This window comes from Rattus norvegicus, chromosome 1 (assembly GCF_036323735.1).
Source record: "Rattus norvegicus strain BN/NHsdMcwi chromosome 1, GRCr8, whole genome shotgun sequence".
NCBI lineage: Eukaryota > Metazoa > Chordata > Mammalia > Rodentia > Muridae > Rattus > Rattus norvegicus.
This window is the reverse complement of record NC_086019.1, coordinates 10,967,889-10,983,906: the sequence shown is the minus strand read 5'-3', so window position 1 is coordinate 10,983,906 and position 16,018 is coordinate 10,967,889.

Genomic DNA, 16,018 nt, shown 5'->3' with positions numbered 1-16,018 from the left:
GTAGTTGAAAGAGTTGGCTGCTCCCTCAGAGGACCAGAATTTGGTTCTCAGCACCCACAGGAGGTGTCTGTAACTCCAGATCAGCTCTTCTCTCCGGCTCCTGTGAACACTAACACACACTTTCGTAGATAGATATGCAAGCATGCATCAAACATGCGTACATATAAATAAAAATAATGATGTCAGTATTTTTTAAATATTTGATCCAAATTAACTTGAGAGTAACACAGGAACACTATTATTCGATTTCTTTTTTTTTTTAAAGGAATTTTCAATTAAAAAATAAAAGTAAAAATTAAAGCAAGAGATACACATGTAATTTTAGCCTAAAGTCTTTTCAATGAATATTGTTAACAAAAGGATTGAGGTCAGAATCTATACTTCCTACAGCTGCAAAAGACTAAGCTTGGATACCCGTCCCATGTGCCAATTAAAGAGATGGGACATGGTGTGGAGCATAGAGGAATTTCTATGTGGCCACATAGAAGGGGAGAGATTAAAGGGTTCAGTAACCCATATCCATCTTCAGAGCACCAGCAGTGGCTTTGAATTTAAAAATTGACCCAGGTTATTCATGATTAAGCAGTCCTGATCAAAGTGGGATCTCCTTAGCTCAGTCACACATAAGGCAGTCCACAGAGCTCGTATTGAACGCAGAGACGAGCAGGTTTTTAGACAACCATTTCTTGTCTTCTGGGTTGTAAACTTGTCTATATCTGGGTAACTTCACTCAAAAGGGGATGGTTCATGGTGCAGGTCTTTGCTGTTCCTACTGTACCGAGTGGCCATAAGTTTAAGATCATGATTCCTCTTTATCTTTAAGTATTAAAATGATGATCAAATGGGTTACTATGGAGCTGTCAGCGTGCAAAGTCAATCTGATCCAAAGTAAAGGACAGAAACAGCGAAGACAGAGATTCCATACCTTTCTGCCTTTGTTGCCCAGTGGACCCAATGAGAAGTCAATGTTCTTTGACAAGGACAAAATCACTTGGTACCTATTATAATAAAATATATATATTCACAAAATGAATTTGTTTCAACTTTCTGCTAAGAGAAACAGACATAGCTCTAGTATCCTTCACATGAGTTGCCCGTGTTTCTACCATGGTTTTCTTAGTTGTCACTAAAGGATGAGATTATTGTGTTAAAAAGACATTTTTCGAAATTCAACATTTTTGCAGGGAAAAATAATGCAGGAATCATCAAGAAAAATATTAAAAAATATGTACAAAGTTAGGGATATAAATATTTTTAAAGGCATTTAAGGAGAAATTAAGTATTTTTAGGTGAGAAATGACTTTGTATGATAAAGTAAGATTGGGTTCTAACATAAAGGACTTTTCAAAAAATGGAATAGAGTAGATGAAAATAAAGCTAAAAGTATGCCTTTCAGAGGTCTGTCAAAGTTTAAACTGGTAGAAAATGGCATATGTATGACTAAGCTGTCTATAATTAAAAGTTTAAAAAAATCTCTAAAGCTGGCAGAGCTCACCCAGATGACCCTCCCTGCTGCCACGCTGGTTGGGCAGAGCAAAAAATACCCAGAGGGTCCAGGGGCCACTAAGAGGAGCAAGTAAGTGGTGGAGAGATGGGAGAGAAAGAGAAGCAGAAGGACGTGTACACAATGAAGAGAGGCAGACCTGGAGGCTTGAAGGTAGGGAGGAACAGCCTGATGTGAGTATCTCTCACTGCTATGTGGTGCCATGGAGAGGTCCTCACCCATGCTGACCCTGAGGACCATATCTAGGTCCATAGCCCTGAAATAGTGGGGCAAGGGGTGGGGTTCCCAAAGGCCATGGGAACACGCCTGGTTTGAGCTGGGGCCATGCTGATGTCTAAGGGCTATACAGAGCTGTCTACAGCAGGTTGGAAAGCTGTCACCACCCATCGCCTGGGCAGCATAGAGAGCTACCCCAGAGGGCATGATAAGAGGAGAGCTGGCTCTGCCCCTCTCTGAAGCATTGCTGGAGAGCCAACCCTGGTAATATGGGTGCAGGAAAGCTGGCTGGCTGAAGAACTCAGCTACCTAGTCCCCAGTTAGGGCTCTTCACTAGCCCTACCTCTTCATTTACCCCATTTATGAACTGCTGTAGTGTGTGAAGGGTCAGGTCCTTCATGTCCAAAGCCAAGTTCTCCAAGAAGACAGGAAAACAACAGAATGTCTAAAAGGAGTCCCAGTATTGATACTGAGTCAGGAGCCAGAGACCTTGAACCAGACCAATGACTCCCTGTAATGAATATTTGCAAGAAAAGTTGTCCGGGAAAGAGGATATGCTGTGTGACCCACTGTGACCCACTGTAGCTTCCAGGGAGAGATGAGTTTTGTTTTGTTGTTATAATGATTTGTTGTCTTTTGCAGGGAGGTTGCAAAGGTGGAGGGAGGGTGGATATGGAGGGGCAGGAAGATGAATGGGACTGAAGTGCATGATGTGAAATACATAAAGAATCAATATTTTTTTTAAATCTCTAAGGACAAAATTTAGAACTGAATCCGGATTCTGCATACCAAATAAGATTGTCTTAAAATTATTGTTCCACCTTTAGTAACAATTAACTCACCCCAAAAACCAAACTGGCTTGGGGAAACAATAATTTTATTTTATTCTTTACCAAAAGGTATTAGATTTTACCCAGATGTCTCCAACATAAGAAAATAGGTATGTCTTCACAATGTGTGTTTTCCCATTGGGTTGAAGCCTTCATTTGTCACAAAGCCACAATTTAACAGTTAAAAAATGTTTTCTAAGGAAATGTTTGTACTTAGAGCATTACTACACAAAAAATTACATTATTTTAGTGTGCCAGGTCTTTTTGGGTAGCATACACCACAGAGAATAAAATAATTCACATTTCATCAGTGAAAGGATAGGAAATTACACAATGTTAAAATATGTAACAGAATTTCAGAATGTTCAAAACTAGGACTGTAGTATAGCCAAGTAGTCATGATATTAAGTGTAACAGTGGCTTAATGTCTGTGGTGATTCTAACCAATTAATTTAATTGGTATATATTTGATAGTTCTTTGTCCTAAGTTCTACTCATTGCCATAGAAGACGAATTAATCTTTTATCAACACATGAATAAAATTTGTGGTTATACAGCAACTCCCTTCCCTCTGTTTTCATTTTATAGGACTATATTACGGGACAATTTTTAATAACAGAGTCACAGAAAGGAAGTTTCCATGATTTTCATATACTCTCCTACCCTCCAACACTGCTTTCTCCAAAGTCAAACCACAGTTTAAGTCCAAAGTCATATACCAGTAGTATTAATATTATGAAAATATACTCAAACTCTTAATACTTTGTCTTTAAGGAGGACTTAACATTTGATAAAACCGTGATTAGTATCACTTTGTATCCAATGAATGAATCCTAACTTATACTTCACAATAAGAGACAACACACAGGCTGACAGGCATACTCCTTACTAGTAGCTGTGTGATGTGCTTCATTAAATCAGGATTCCAGTATCAAGATGGGAGACGCAGCCTCTGCACATGAACTTCCAGAGGTATAAGCCAAAGTAAACCTTATTTCTTCAGAACATGCCTGCCTTGGTACTCTGTTACAATCACACCAAACTGATCAACACAGGAGGCTTTATGAAGAAAATATATAAGTCAATGACTTACCTCCCAGCCTCAGAGAGCCATAATCCCACATTGCACGGTATCTGTCCTAACCTTAAAAAAGAGATATCTTAAAGACAATTATCATAGCTGTTGTGAAGTTTCTGGAAAATCTGATTCTTAATCAGTAACTGATTTTTCTTCTCATTTCAAACCATAGCTATTGAAGGAGATAAACCTAAATACAGATTTTTGTGTGGAAAATTTTTCAAGCTATGCTGTGCTCTCTTGTAATTTCTTCTAAAGAACAATACCCAAATGACATTTTTGTAAGCATGTCCGTGTTTTAGGAGGCTCAAAATGTAAACCTGTCACATCTCACAGATGTGTTTATCTGTGTAAATATTGTGATCCTGCTGCCTCAGCCTCCTCTCTACTGGGATGACAAACTAGTACCAATAGAGCTGGCATGAAGGACAGATTCTCTAGGGCATCCATAACAGAATGCTTTAAAACCTATTAAAGATTAAAATAGTATTATTTTGTTCTGGATATATTAATCAATACTAGAAATGAATACGACAACAATTATCCCTTACCCAACTTTTCCCAAATAACCACACAGAGAACTTTTTTTTAAAGATTTATTTATTTATTTATTTATTTATTTATTTATTTATTTATTTATTATACAATGTCCTACCTGTATATATGCCTACAAGCCAGAAGAGGGCACCAAATCTCATTACGGATGATTAGAAGCTACCATGTCGTTTCTGGGAATGGAACTCAGGACCTCTGGAAGAACAGCCACTGCTCTTAACCTCTGAGCCATCTCTCCAGTCCCAGAGAACTTTTTAATATCTCAAGCCTTGGGCCTTGGCTGGCCACACTCTTTCCTCGCTCATTTAAGTTAACCTGACCACCTAGCCCCATCTAACCTGTAGTCACATCCATATCCTTTCATGTCTCCTTTCAAAAGGCCTTCCTCCTTCTCTTTCTTCCCAGGGTTCCTTTCTTCCTCCAAAGAAGTACTACCTTCTACTTTCTGCACAACTAATTGGTCATCAGATTATTATTATAGTCAACCAAAGTATGCCTTAGGAAAGGAAAGACAGAGACACAATTTCACACAGCATACCCCCAACAAACTAAGAACAGTGTATATTAAAGAAAATCCCTTCCAAAATGCATAAAAATAAACATATATAATATTTTGATCATCATTCCTAGTTTTAAAATCACCCACTAAAATAATCCCTCATCAATTACATTTCTGATTTTTATCATATTCACAAACTTTGATCACCCATCATGAGTCGGCTCCTACCCATTTACACAAAGTTGCATGGAAAAAAGGAGACCATTTCCTACTTTTGCTCTTGTTAAGCTGTTATCTTTATTATCTAAAAATAAAAAAAGAAACCTGACTGGAGATGTAGCACAGTGGTTAAGAGTGCTGGTTGCTCTCTCCGAATCCCGAGTTCAAATCCCAGCGCTTACATGGCAGGTCTCAACTCTCTGTAATTGTAGTCCCATGTGATCCAAATCCTTCTTCTGGTAACTGTGCACACGGGTAAAACGCCCATATACATAAATAAATCTTTTTTAACAAAAGATGCAAAAGTTCACTGATCATTATCTTCAGTGGTCAATATTGTAGCTAAGAAAAAAATTATCCTTTGTTTTAAATAAGACATGAAACCATTATTATTTTAATCTTTGTCTTAGTTTGGGTTTTATTGCTATGAAGAGACACCATGACCACTGCAACTCTTATTTAAAGAAAAATATTTTTAATTGGGACTTACAGTTTTAGAGATTTAGTCCATTATCATCATGGTGGGAAGTAGGACAGCGTCCAGGCAGACATGATCCTGGAGGTGCCAAGAGTTCTGTATCTTGATCTGCAGTCAGCAGAAGACTGTGCCATTGAGCGTGGCTTGAGTGTACCTGAGACCTCAAAGCCCTTCTCCAAAGTGACAAACTTCATCATTAGAAAAGTGAGATAAATCATGGAAAGTATCTCAGAAAGAACAGTCATGGACAAGAGCCATAATTTTGTTTCCAGTTTCTCACTACGTCTTAGGACTTCATGAAAGTTTGTGTTACAATCTTTCCATTTGTCACCCTTTCAGCAGTCCTTTCTTTAGAAGAGATTAACTTAAAGTAATGTACATTAAATGTTAAAATACAGCTCTGGAGAATACGCAGAAAAAAAAATACCTTCTCTAACCATAGACCTGACCCAGAAGACAAACATGGTATAAATCCACTTGTAAGTGGATATGAGCTGTTACGTAAATGATATCCATGCTGTAATCCACAGACCAAGAAAGACTAAGTAACAAAGAAGGGTCTAAGTGGGACACATGGGTCTCCTCAGGAAGGGGAAATAGAAAAGAGTTTGAAGATAGACTGAACATGGATGGGAATGGGAATGGGAGGAATAACGTTGGGGTGGGAACAAAGGCAGAGAATCTGGAGATGACTTGATGATGTGGGAACCTAGTGCTATAGAAATTCCAAGTGTTCTAGGAAGGTAACCCCAGTAAGAACTTCTAGTAATGGAGGACTTGGAGCCTTAACCACCCATCTTCTACAATGAAGCAAGGCTTCCAGTGGAGAAATAGGACACCCACCCAGCCGCAAAACTTTCAACCTATAATATATCCAGCCTGCAAAATGTATTGGGACAATGAAGGCATAAAATTTGTTTAAGTGGCCAACCAATGACCAGTCTAACTAGAGACCTAACCCATATGCCCTACATAGCCTGGATGACCATGAACCTAAGGCTGGATACCCCAGAGACCTATGATAGAAAAAAATCAATAAGGTGATTGCTAATGGTATTATATACTCATAGATTGGTGGCTAGCCAAACCTTCATCAGAGAGGCTGCTATGGGAAGAAGATGAAGAGATCCACAACCAAACATTAGGCAGAGAACAAAAATTGGAGATCTCTATTGGGTCTTTCCCCTTGGAGCTCCCAGAACCCAGTGGAAGAAGGGAAGGAAGAATTACAGGAGCTAGAAAGATCAAGGACAGCAGAAAATCATGACCAACAGACATCAACTAAGAGGGCTCACCGGGGTACACAGAGACTGAAATAGCAATCATAGAGCCTATGTGGGTCTCCACTGGGTCCTCAGCATATATGTTATGTTTTTTAGCTTGATGTCTTTGTGGGACTCCTAAAAATGGGAATGGAGGTGTCTCTGACTGTTTTGTCTGCTCTTGGAACCCTTTTGTTCCTACTGGGTTGTCTAGTCCAGCCTTGATATAAGGGCGTGTGCCTAGTTTTATTGTGTCTTGTTAGGCTATTTTTGGTGGATATTCCTGGGAGGCCTGTTCTTTTCTGAAGGGAAATGGGGGGACAGTTGATCTGGGAGAGAGAGGAAGTGGAGGGTGAGGACTGATGGGAATGGAGGGAAGGGAAACTGTGGCTGGGATGTATTGAAAATAGCAGACAGACAGACAGACGACAGACAGACAAATGAGAGATAAATGAATAAACATAAAAGAAGACTCAGGTATAATCTGTAACTTTGGCTGGAGGTTCTAGTTCTATTTCTCACTGTGCTTTAAGACCTTAGAAAACTTTGTTACAAACTTTCCACTTGTTACCCTTCAGGCAGTTCTTTCATTAGAAGAGATTGATTGAAACTAATGCGCATTAAATAATAAAATACAGCTCTGGAGAACATACAGGGAAAATGGCTCCTCTCACCACAGTTCAATCATTATAAATGGCAGCAGGCATATAAATGTATCAGCATAAAACTGTGAATACAACACATGTAACCCACAGAAGCATGATGCAATATTCATTTAATCCGTGAAAGAAGAGAAGACATTTATTTCTCTCTAACAGAGTGCAGATTTCTCAATCTGAGCTGGTGAGCAACTACAACTTTCATACAACCGTGTATGTGAGTGTGAGTGTGTGTGTGTGTGTGAGTGTGTGTGAGTGTGTGTGTATGTGAGTGTGAGTGTGTGTGTGAGTGTGTGTATGTGAGTGAGTGTGTGTGAGTGTGTGTATGTGTCAGTGTGTGTATGAGTGTGTGTGTGAGTGTGTGTGTGAGTGTGTGTGTGTGTGAGTGTGTATGTGTATGTGAGTGTCAGTGTGTGTATGAGTGTGTGTGTGTGAGTGTGTGTGTGTGAGTGTGTATGTGTATGTGAGTGTCAGTGTGTGTATGAGTGTGTGTGAGTGTGTGTGTGAGTGTGTGTGTATGTGAGTGTGAGTGTGTGTGTGAGTGTGTGTGTCAGTGTGTATGTGAGTGTGTGTGAGTGTGTGTGTATGTGAGTGTGAGTGTGTGTGTGAGTGTGTGTGTGAGTGTGTGTGTGTATGTGAGTGTGTGTGTATGTGAGTGTGAGTGTGTGTGTGCGTGTGTGTGTGAGAGTGTGCGTGTGTGCGTGTGTGAGTGTGTGTGAGTGTGTGTGTGAGTGTTTATGTGCGTGTGTGTGTATGTGAGAATGAGTGTGTTTGTGTGCGTGTGTGTGTGAGTGTGTGTGTGAGTGTGTTTGTGTGAGTGTTTGTGTGAGTGTGTGTGTGAGTGTGTGTGTGAGTGTGTGTGTGTGTGAGAGTGTATGTGTGTGTGTGTGTTTAGTAGAAATGTCAAACTCTAGTTTTATAATGTCCCAAGAATAAGACGTAAGTTTTGATAAGTTTTAAACCAAATAAATAATCACACATGCATTATGAGGAGAACAATAGCAATCATTTCCAAGTATTGTATCAGGGAGCGTTTAACTCACTGAAAGACACAAAAATCAGAGCACAGTCAAGCGAGATGTTGTTTTTCAGTCTTATAGCTACAGCACTCATGAGACTGGTAATATATAATGAGTTCAAAACCAGACCGTATAGTGAACGTCTGTCTCAACTAAGCAAATGTGAATTAATCTGAAAATATTTGTTGCATTAAATTGATGAAAAGGTATGCTGGTTGCTTTCTGCCAACTTGACACAAAGACATGTCTGGAGAAAATGGCTCCTTAAGTTTAGCCTATGGGCAAGTCTATTACCTTGATTAACAATTAATGTGGTAGGCCCTTCTCACTGTGGCAGTGCCATCCCTTGGCAAGTATTTTAGTGTTGTAATAAAAAATCAAACTGATCAACCCAATAACCAGCGTTTCTCCACAGTCCCTGCTTCAGATCCTGCCACCAGGTTCTTACCTTGAGTTCCATCCCTGGTGACCTGGGAAATGGAAGATGAAAATAAAATTCATTTTTGCCCGAATTGCTTTTGGTCATGGTACTTTATTGTAGCAATAGATACTCTAAAGAGAAAAAGACTTTGAGGTTTAACTTTTATTTGACTAAAATTAATTACCCCTTTAAAATATGAGAGTAAATTAACATGGCAAATAGAATTAATAATTCCACTATTCTGCAAAATTTCATAATTTCTATGTTGCCAAATCATCATGTTGTGCACCAAAAAATATCACATCTCTTCTTTGAGAGCTCGAAAAGAATTAATGTGGGCTTAAATTTTTAAATTGTATTTAATCATGATAGCTTTATAAATTATGTCAATGGTAACTGCAAATGTGATTGCTACATATACTATCATTTTCGCTGATCAATACTTGTTTAAACAAGCCTGTGGAGGCCAGGGAGTGGAATGTGATGATTTGCATATGCTTAGCCCAGGGAGTGGCACCGATTAGAAGGTGTGGCCTTGTTGTCCGTGTTGGGGTGTCACTGTGGGGGTTGGCTTGGAGACGCTCCTCCTAGCTGCCTGAGGATGCTCAGTCTGTTCCTGGCTTCCTTCAGATGAAGATGTAGAACTCAGCTCCTCCTGCACCATGTCTGCCTGGATGCTGCCATGTTCCCGCCTTGATGATAATGGACTGGACCTCTGAACCTGTAAGCCAGCCCCAGTTAAATGTTGTCCTTTATAAAACTTACATTGGTCACGGTGTCTGTTCACAGCAATAAGACCCTAACTAAGACAATATGCTATCATTTTTGCGGATCAATACTTCAAACTGCCTTACACCCTTCACCCTTCACCCTTAACCTACAACTCTCTGCACAAACAATACAAGAGAGCTTCTGCCTTACAGCCAAGACTTTCTAATGCACACAACAAAAATCCAATTAGTATGGATAGAGAAAATGTGGTACATTCACGCAATGGAACACTACTCAGCTATTAAAAACAACGACTTCACGGAATTCTTGGACAAATGGATGGAAGTAGAAAATATCATCCCGAGTGAGGGAACCCAGTCACACATGGTACACACTCACTGATAAGTGGATATTAGCCCCAAAGCTCAGAATACCCAAGATACAACTCACTACATGAAGCTCAAGAAGACAGAAGACCAAAGTGTGGATGTTTTAGTCCTGCTTACAAGGGAAAAAAAAATACTCACAGGAGATAGAGGGTGGGAGGGACTTGAGAGGAAGAGAGGAGGGGGAGGGGAAGAAAGGGGCAGGGTTGGGCATGGGAGGAGACAGAGAAAATATACAAAGGGTCAGGAATTTCAACAGAGGTGTGTAGCAATAGGGGACGGGGAACTGGGAGTAGCCACCAGCAAGTCCAAGATGCCAGGAAAGCAAGAGGCTCCTAGGACCCAGTGGGATGACAATAGCTGAAATGCCCAACAAAGGGGAGGGAGAACCTGTAGAGACCACATCCAGAGGTTAGGCAAGGCTCCAGTTGGGAGATGAGGCCACCCAACCTTCTCAAAATTTTGATCCAGAATTGCTCCTATCTAAAGGAATAGGGCAAAGTGTGGAGCAGAGACTGAAGGGAAAGTCATCCAGAGACTGCCCCACCTGGGGATGCATCCCATATACAGACACCAAACCCAGACAGTATTGCAGATGCCAAGAAATGCATGCTGACAAGAGCCTGATATAGCTATCTCCTGGGAGGCTCTAACAGAGCACGACAAATACAGAGGCGTATGCTCACAGCCAACCAGTGGACTGAGAAGGGAGTCCCCAATGGAAGAATTAGAGAAAGGACTGAAGGAGCTGAAAGGGATTTGCAACCCCATAGGAAGAGCAACAATATCAACCCACCAGACCCTCCCCGACCAGAGCTCCCAGGAACTAAACCACCAACCAAAGAGTACACATGGAGGAACCCTGGCTCCAACCGCATATGTAGAAGAGGATGGCCTTCTCTGGCAACAATGAGAAGAGAGGCTCTTGGTCCAGTGAAGGTTTGATTCCCCAGTGTAGGAGAATGCCAGGGCAATGAGGTGGGAGGGATGGGTGGGAGAGAGAACATCCTCATAGAAGCAGGGGGAGAAATAACCGGTATCGAGGGTTCCAAAGGGCAAACCGGAAAAGGGAATAACATTTGAAATGTAAATACATAAAATATCCAATTTTAAAAAGTCCCTATGGTAACATTCCACTCTTCTGCAAAGTCACCACTAAGGTCTGACACATACATAAATGGTTAAGCTTCAAAACTCTCTCCAAAAACTGTTTCTAGTAAATTAGACACATTCCTTATCTTTTGAAATTTAAAAACAAAGGGCAGGACTTAAGGGAAAGCATCTCCACTCTAACTATTAATACTACTTTGTTCAATGATTGCAGATAGGAAAAGAAAATATTTTTGAGTACTTAGCAGATTTTCAGTTTAGACCAAACAATTATACAATTCCCTTAACAAGAAATTATATTGATAACACTTAGATTTTGAATGACCTAAACATATAGGTCCTTAGGATATAATTATGAACTCATTTAAGCAAGAATCTCATTCACTTGACGCCAAAAGTGTATCCTGAGAAGACTGTAGGACTATGACTTTTGACTTCATATATGTGAATTTTTTATTAAATATTCTTATTAAAAGTAAGTCATCATGATGTTCTAAAGATAAAGATGAAAACAAGTAAAGAATTAAACACTATTATAAATGCCACAAAAGCATAAATATTCATTTCTCTAGTCATAAATTCTCTTAAAAGGAAATGTAAATTCTTGTCGTCTGTGACGAAATATTCTGAACCATTGAATTCAACACACTGCATTCATTAGTCCTGGTCTTGGCCTAATACCAGACATGAGAACAGGGATCTAATTTCTAAACACTCTGGACAATTTACTATAGCTTAGGCAGAAACACAAAAGCAAAACAGGCAGATCTTTTATATGGTTCCCCACTGACATCCAGGGATGGATTTGATTAAACAGATAATCAGAAAGAGTACTGTTGTTGCTAACTTGTTGTTGGTAAATGTATGCTTTAAAGTGAGTGATAAGACCTCACTCAATTTAATCAGATGTTGAATGTTATTAAGTATAAAACATCATCATTGGCCAGCATCGGCATGCTTTGTCATGAAGAAACTCCATCCAATGTAGGAAGAGATTTAGGATGGTGGGTAAGTCGGGAGAAGACATGTGGTAGGATGAAAGTGACCTGTGGAATTTCCCCCTAACCAATTTTTCCCCTAACTTCACTCCCACAAGAAACGGGTCCTGAGAAAGGAAAAAGATTTTTCTTTACACCAGCACATAAGTTAAGATAAGAAAAATAGTAAAAGTTGCGTTATTTTAGGCTTCACAGTGTGGAACATGTCTGCAATCCCACCCAAGGACGCTGAAAGTGTATAACTGGGAGTTAGAGACTCCCAGTCTAACCTGGGCTACCTGGGAGGAAAAAAAATCATCTATCTTCAAAACAACAGCAAAAGCCATGGATCATACTGTGGAGAACTTGTTTGTACATTGTATCTAGAAGAAAACAACAGAGTATTGCATGCTACTAGCAAACAGATTCCTAACACTGTGTTTAACAAAAATTAAAAGTTTTAAGTATAGGCTCATGTTCCCAAGTAATATTTCAGTATAATAAAAACCCAGCAATTGAAATTCTCTACTACCTGATTTTCAGATTGGATAATTTCTTTTTCTGACTTGAAATTTGAGAGAACTCAAAAGATTATAGGTGTCTTGTTTCAAGAAGTTTTGTGGAATATCAGTAAATAAATTATAAAATTCCCAAGGGGCTTTAGCTTATATAATTCTTCCACCCTGAAGTGATAATTATGATCAATTTATTACTCAAGGGGAAGGTTGGGTCTTAGAAATAAAATCTTCACCAAAATATTGTTGTATGTGATTGCAAATTACCCACTAAAATTAACATTTTGATAAGAATACAGGAAAATTTCTTGCTCAAAAACCTAAGATGCAACATATAGAAGACAAAGTTATCACTTTGCAAAATAATTTAGAGAGTAAATCCACCAGTTTGCTTGTATCAATTAGCATGACTTCCTAGAGGAAATCGCTTGTACCACAGTTGCAAACACATTTCTCTTGCTAACTTTCTTTTGTCCTTTTGTAACGTTACCCAAATAATTTTTTAATGTTAAATGGCTTGTTTAATATATAATTAATATGTGAAACATACACAAAAGAGTCAAGAATATCCAACCCCACACCATGTTCATAACCCTATCACATTAATCCAACTCTTAAAGTTAGAAATGCCAAATAAGCCAAAGCAACGACTAGCCTTAAATTACTAAAACATTTTTCATGGATTCCTATCAAAAGACATTTAAAAGCACATACAATTAATAAAGTGCAGAGAGTGTTTTTAAATATCTTTGAATAGTCTATCTGAAAAATATGTGTTCATGCCTGGAGACTGGCTAGTATTTGAAAAATTACAGATTTTCTCTTTTTTGTAGAAATACCTCCTCTATAACCTCTTAAGTGATCCCTATATATTCTTTGTTGACTTCACAAATGAATATAATGTGTTTAGTTTATATCCATCCTAAGCTTGTCTCAAGTATTACCAGACTGTTTCTCCATACCCCCCCCAATTCCATGTATTCTCCTTTTTATATAACCTGCAGCAGCAATGGTTGATAATATAAGACCTGTAAAGATCAAACCAGGCAATACTCCATCATAGAAATAGAGATGATTCACACCCCACATTGCTGAAGAGCTAATGGCTGTTGGTGACCACTGGGAGAAAAAGACTCAGTATTCTTCAGTGGTGTGGCTCATGGAAGGAGGCCATGTTCCAGTGGATGTCACTGTATGGCTATATACATACAGGCAGTACAATTTAAATATATGTGTTACAAAATGATTATATATATTAAATATATGTATCATAAATGATTAGTTACCTTGTTCAAAGTAATTAAGCAACTCAATCCAAAATTATGGTCTATAAAGGATCAGACTGTGATTAGATATTTTCTTTTTTTTTTTTTCTTTGTATCATTCTCTTTATTTGGTTGATTTCAATCCTGAGTTTAACTGTTTCCTGCCTTCTACTACTCTTGGGCGAGTTTGCTTCTTTTTGTTTTAGAGCTCTCAGTGTTGTTGAGTTGCTAAGATCTCTCCAGTTTCTTTACAAGGGCACTTAGTGCTATGAATTTTCCTCTTAGCACTGGTTTCATTGTGTCCCATAAATTTGGGTATGATATGTCAACAGTTTCATTAAATTCCAGGAAGTCTTTAATTTCTTTCTTTGCTTCTTCTCTGACCAAATTATCATTGAGTAGAGACTTGTTCCATTTCCACATGCATGTGGGCTTCATGTTGTTTTTGCTGTTATTGAAGACAAGTCTTAGGCCATGGTGGTCTGACAGGGTGCATGGCATTATTTCAATCTTCTTGTATTAGTTGAGAGTTGTTTTGGGACCAACTATATGGTGAGTTTTGGAGAAGGTACCATGAAGTGCTGAGAAGAAGGTGTATTCTTTTGTTTTAGGGTGAAATGTTCTGTAGATATCCATTTTATTCATAACTTCTATTAGTTTCACTGTGTCTTTGTTTAGTTTCTGTTTCAATGACCTGTCCATTGGTGAGAGTGGGGTGCTGAAGTCTCCCACTACTATTGTGCATGGTTCAATGTGTGCTTTGAGCTTTAGTAAAGTTTCTCTTATGAGTGGGTGTCCTTGCATTTGGCGGATAAATGTTCAGAATTGAGACTTTTCTTGGTGGATTTTCCCTCTGATGAATATGAAGTGTCCTTCCTCATCAAACTTGATAAGTTTTGATTGAAAGTCTATTTTACTGGATATTAGGATGGCAACTCCAGCTTGTTTCTTAGGACCGTTTGCTTGGTATTCCTTTTTCCATCCCTTACGCTGAGATAGTGTCTGTCTTTGTTATTGAAGTGAGTTTCTGGTACAGAGCAAAATGCTGGATCTTGTTGGCATGTTCAGTCTGTTAGCTTTTGTCTTTTTTTTTTTTCATTTTTAAAAAATGTTTTCTTACGTTTATCACAAAATAATCGATATGACCTTTATAAAAATGATTTCTTTTTCAGATTTTACATGCATTTTTTCTTGAACTGCATCACCTGTTGCATCACCTAGAAATGGAGTTACAGACGGCACGAGCGGCCTTGTGGGTGCTTACCCAAATAATTTTTAACCCAGAAATATATCATCTGGTGATGTCATCATTGTAAAATATCATATGTATATGTATAGTAACAATGACAGCTACAATGTTATTAGATGACTTCATCTAATGTGCTCATCATAATATAGTACATTGACTAAAATGTCTGTAAACAGTAAATGATTATACACAAACTTAGAAACCAGTAAGGGCTAAAAGATAAGCTCTTCTTCATGTGTTTTGCCTGCTATTAAAACACTCAGATTCCTTATGCATTGGATAGGAGTTAGAACAGTGCTCCCATAAAGAGTTGACCTAATGATCCTTTTAAAGGACCTAGTACTAACTGTCAATAGTAAGTGTTTAATAAATTTTATGATCATCCTACCAGGTGACACAAGTCGATTTTAAAGTGTGGTAGACAGTACCTTCTGTGAACATTTACTGCTATGCCAGGTGTTATCTGGTAACATTATTTAATCTCTGTGATGCCACCATTCCATCTTCTGTGAAGAGATTACTGTGATGTTAGGATCTCTTCTCAAGCATGTGTATTCTCAAGATTAACGTATTCATTTCCTTCATGTTTCCTGTTCTAAGAATAATATTTTGGGGCCCATACATATACAGACACCAAACTAGATAAGATGGGTGACACAAAGAAGTGCAGGCCGACAGTAACCGGATGTAGATCTCTCCTGAGAGACACAGCCAGAATACAGCAAATACAGAGGCGAATGGCAGCAGCAAGCCACTAAACTGAGAACGGGACCCCCATTAGAAGGAATCAGAGAAAGGACAGAAAGAGTTGAAGGGGCTTGAGACCCCATATGAACAACAATGCCAAGCAACCAGAGCTTCCAGGGACTAAGCCACTACCCAAAGACTATACATGGACTGACCCTGGGCTCCAACCTCATAGGTAGCAATGAATAGCCTAGTAAGAGCACCAGTGGAAGGGGAAGCCCTGGGTCCTGCCAAGACTGAATCCCCAGTGAACGTGATTGTTGGGGGGAGGACGGTAATGGGGGGAGGGTGGGGAGGGGAACACCCATAGAGAAGGAG